This window comes from Mus pahari, unplaced genomic scaffold (assembly GCF_900095145.1).
Source record: "Mus pahari unplaced genomic scaffold, PAHARI_EIJ_v1.1 scaffold_5406_1, whole genome shotgun sequence".
Taxonomy (NCBI): domain Eukaryota; kingdom Metazoa; phylum Chordata; class Mammalia; order Rodentia; family Muridae; genus Mus; species Mus pahari.
In genome coordinates, this window is record NW_018392442.1 from 105,119 (window position 1) to 110,501 (window position 5,383).

At 33.2% G+C, this 5,383-nt stretch overlaps 1 pseudogene; it reads right to left on the reverse strand.

The window, feature by feature from the left end:
* Positions 1–4,102: 4,102 nt before the first annotated feature.
* On the reverse strand, positions 4,103–5,077 carry LOC110315019 (annotated as a pseudogene).
* Positions 5,078–5,383: the final 306 nt, after the last annotated feature.

The window sequence follows — 5,383 nt, forward strand, 5'->3', positions numbered from 1 at the left end:
TATTATGATACCATATCAATATTTTAAGTTGGAATAGATGAAAGGGAAGATGATGCAATTATAATCTCAAAATGGAGAGTCCGTCCAAAAGGTAGAAGCTCCTGGACAGATATGTTGAAGACTCTAGGAGACTAGAAATGCTAACCTAGACTACTTTATCAAGCAAAATTTTCAGTTATAACAAATGGATAAACAGATGATAAAACCAAGTTGAAGCAATGCTTATCTAAATACCTAGCTATGAAAAGATGCTAGAAAGAAAACTCCAAAATAAAGAGGTCAAGTACACTAAAAAGAAAAAAACAAACAAACAAAAACAGAAAATTACTAATAAGACAATCAAAAGAAGGAAAGCAAACATCCCCACTTTATTACAAACAGGTAGACAAAGAACAGCATAGTACACAACACATATAGGCAGATAAACAATCAACAACAAATTTCCAATTATCAATAACCATTCTGAGTTGGAATCCTGCAATGTCAGTAACCTCAGTTCCCTAATAAAAAGATACAGGATAACAGAATGCTGAAAAACAGGATGTACAATTCTGCTACACACTAGAAAGAAAACTTAAAAGCAAGAATTTATGTCACCTCAGGTTAAAGAGAAGTAAAAATATGTTTCAAGAAAATGTGTACAAGAAACAAGCTAGTGTTGCAGTTGGAATATGTAACAAAACAGACATCAAATAAGAAATAATCAGAAGAGATAAGGAAAGATACTACATACTTATCAAAAGAAAAATTGTTTTAATTAGTAACATCGATGTCAAAGCACAAGGATACCCAAGTCTATAAAAGCAAAACTTCTACAGCTTAAATCACAAGTTCACTGGAGCACAATGAGACTTTAGTATCCTACTCCTCCTAATAGATGGGTTCAGAAAAAAATCAAAGCAGAAAGAGGTTAGAGCCAAGTGAAGCTATAAGTCAAATGGATAAAACATTTATGGAACATTCTCACAAAAAACAATATCAGCACCTCATAAAATTTTCCCCAAAACTGAGCAAATATTCAAACACAAAGGAAATTTCAACTGGTGCAAGAAAAATCCTCTGCTACCTATCTGATACCACAGACCAAATTTGAATATCAATGACAAAGGACACCCCAAAAAGCTTACAAACTCATGAAAACAAAACAACCCTTACTTCCTAAAAAATGGGTCAAACAGAAATTAAGAACGAAATTAAAAACTTTCTAAAATTAAATTTAAAAGGATACACATCATATCCAAACTTAGGGGACACAATAAATGCTGTTCAGGAATGTTCACAGTACTGAGTGATTACAAAAAAAAAAAAAAAAAAAAAAAAAAAAAAAAACAGCCCTTGTGTTACATCTTGTAATGTAAGATACATAGGTCTGGCATCAATGAGAGGAGAAGCTCTTGGTCCTGTGAAGACTTGATGTCCCAGAGTAAGGGAATTCCAGGGCAGGGAGATGGGAGTGGGTGGNAACTTTCTAAAATTAAATTTAAAAGGATACACATCATATCCAAACTTAGGGGACACAATAAATGCTGTTCAGGAATGTTCTCAGTAATGCAAAAAAAAAAAAAAAAAAAAAAAAAAAAAAAAAAAAAAAAAAAAAAAAACGAAAAACATTTATAACAGAAGATGGCCTGGTCTGGCATCAATGAGAGGAGAAGCTCTTGGTCCTGTGAAGACTTGATGTCCCAGAGTAAGGGAATTCCAGGGCAGGGAGATGGGAGTGGGTGGGTGGCTGTGGGATCATCTTCAACAAGCAGGGAAAGGGGGAATGGGATAGGGTGTTTCTAGAGTGAAAAACAGGAAAAAGTACAACATTTGAAATGTAAATAATTAAAATATCCAATAAAAATGTCAAAAATATTTCATACTAGCAATTCAGTAACACAACTAAAACTTTTAAAACAAGAAAGAAGAAATCAGAGCTAAAGAAATAGATGGTAAAAATCCATTAAACACTTGGCTGAAATCATTAAAAATGAGGCAGACAGACAGACAAAGACATACAATGAATCTATGAACAAATATTTGATTCTGTAAGGAAATCAGTAAGATAGACAAGCCCTTATCCAAAGCAACTAAAAATTGGGTAAAAAAAATATCTAACCTAAAAAATTCAGGAAAAAAAAAAGGAGACAAAACAAAAGAAAACAAGGAAATCCAAAGAATCAGAAGGGGCATACCCTAAAAACTTCAACAGATCAGAAAACCTAAAAGAAATGGAAATGTTTCTCAACAAATTCCAATTAACTAAGTTAGGTTAAGTTCACACTAGCAATTTAAAGAGGAATATATCCTCTAACCACTATTGAAATAGAAGCAGTAATTACATAAGTTTCCTAACCAAAAACAAACAAACAAGCAAACAAGCAAACAACAACAAAAACAAAAGACCAAGGGCAGATGGCTTTAGCATAGCATTCTACTGAAATTGGATCGGTCATTCAAATTCTTCCACTCAGATTCATGGATACCCAAGCATGAGGAGATGGAAACACAAGTATCATAGTGGGTACAAAGGCTAATAAAATTAGGTCCTCCAAAATAGGATGATCAAGGCTCATATGAACTCTCAAAACTGATAGAACATACTCAGGGTTTGCACAGGTCTCCACCATGTCCTTTGCATATATATTGTGGCTCCTAATTTAATGTCTTTACAATATTATTGAGTGAGCAAATGTGGGTCTCTGACTCATGTGTCTTTTCTTGGTCTCCTTTTTTTCCATTGGTTTTTCTTATGCAACTTCAATGTGATAAATTTTATCCTATATAATATCTATTTCTCTCTCTCTCTCTCTCTCTCTCTCTCTCTCTCTCTCTCTCTCTCTCTCTCTCTCTCTCTCTCTCCAAATGAGCATGAATATGTAGTTACTAGGATAAATGATAGCTCAAGAACTGTCCCTTATACATGCTGGTAGAGGAAAAGTTGGCTTTCTCTAATAGACTGACAAATACAAGTGGATTCTCCAAATTCTCTTTTAACATTCACTAGACATATATACATGCAATCAAAATTAAATTAATAGAACTATTACCTTAATATTTTAAAGCATCAGGAGAGTTATAGGGACCATTGCATGCTGTGTGGATTAGTTAATAGACTTTGACACCAAACTTGTAAATATAATTCTAAGGTCATCACAATTTACAATAAAGAAACCTACTGATAACTGATGCTCTTGTCAATCTCAGATGATCAATATTTGAATTATGATCCTTGCCTCATATTTGAATCTGTAATTCTCCTTAAAAGACTGCTAAAACATATTTTCTTATAAATCTAGTTATTCATAATATCACTTTTTCAATTTCAATATTAAATTTTAAATAACTTTATTCATGAGTACTATATTTATGTTTTTATCCCCAGAACTCCTTCCATGTCATTAATCTCTCAAATTCACATATTCTTTATTTTTGTCACATGAGTACAACATTTTGCATATACATCTTTATACAACTATACATAATACTCCTATGAATTATATATTTATGCATGTTTGTGTGTGTAACTTTATGAACTTTTATAAGCCTGACCCAATTTTCCAATAAAGCAATAGAGGCTTATATTTATTAATAAATGACTACAATTTATGTTAGACTTGCTCTCAACTAGCTAGTTACTCAAATATCCTGTTTACATTTGTTTAAGTTCTGCCACATGGCAAGTTACTTTCTTCAGTTACAGGTTTGACTTTCTTTGCATCTCAGTCCACTGAAGTAGCCACTTTTAAAAGGAACAATAGAAGCTATATCTTCTGATACAAGATATGTCCTACCCCCAACATCTTTGAAATAAAAACTTCTTTGCTTTTTATTATATGATTTTTATAATTTCATTTTACAATTGAAGTAAATTCATATATGTGTTTTGAAAACAATGAATCTCATTAAATTTACTAATAGAATCTTAGTATATCCATTTCATAGGTTATTAACTAACAAAGATAATATTTAATAGTAATATTTCTCAGAATTTACAGCATTTGACAATCTTTACCCTAATAGTAGAACTATTAGTATAATATAATTCTTTTGGGACTAGTCATATGTTAACATAGAAGCTACTGTCCAATGATGACTAGAGCTTTGTTTAACTATAGCATTACAGAATCCCACCACATAATTTTCTCAAGGCTTCTTTCATGTCTTTGTTCCTGAGACTATAAACAAAGGGGTTCAGCATCTGAGGGACCACAGTATACAATACTGAAGCTACTGCAGTATTTCTAGATGAGTCAGTCACTGCAAAGCTGATATAGACCCCAATCACTGAGCCATAAAACAGGGAAACAACTGACAAGTGTGACCCACAGGTGGAAAGGGCCTTGTAACTACCTCTTACTGAGGGCTTTTTCAAAACTGAATAGACTATTTGAACATAAGATAAAATAATGCCCCCAAATGGAAGTCCACCAAATATGAAAGTTGCCAAGTATACCACTATGTTATTGATGAGAGTGTCAGAACATGACAGCTTGATTATATGAGCAAGTTCACAGAAAAAGTGGGGGATTTTCAAATATGTGCAGAAAGATAGTCGCAACACCAACAGACTGTGTAGCAGGGCATCTATCATGCTACTGAGCACTGAGAACAAAGTTAGCAGAATACAGATGCTTGGATTCATAATGACTGTGTATCTAAGTGGATGGCAGATTGCCACATAGCGATCATAAGCCATTGCTGCAAGAAGAAAATTTTCCATTCCACCAAGAAAAACAACAAAGTACATCTGTGTAAGACAATCTGTGTAACTGATGGCATTGTTCTGTTTCTGTATGTTCACCAGCATCTTGGGGACTGTGCTGGTGATAAAGCAGATGTCAGTGAAGGACAGGTTGGAGAGAAAGAAGTACATTGGGGTATGGAGTTTGGAATCAAGACTGACAGCCAAGATGATGATGAGATTTCCTAGCACTGTGACCAGATACATGAAGAGGAAAGTTCCAAAGAGGATGAGCTGCAGTTCTGGATCATCTGTCAATCCCAGAAGAATAAATTCTGAAGGAAATGTTTGATTTTTATACTCTGCACTCCTGAAGAATATGAGTAGAGATAGAGAAAGCAATAGTCACATCACCTAATACAGTGTTCTTTACATCATACAAAAACCTTTAGACATGAAGGTACATAATGCACCTACTTCAACAGGATTTCTAAAATATTTCTCATATAGTTACTGATATAGAAATATTTACTTTAGTACATTGTGAGTCCAAGTGAATAATGAAACCTATGTCTCTGATTATCCACTATTATTATTTCTACTTTACACAAACAATAAAAAGTACTCATGTTCTCAATCATCTCTACTTTTTTCAATCTGATGAATTACTACTTTTGTATATTCTTTAACACAAATGTTCATCAACACATCTTAATA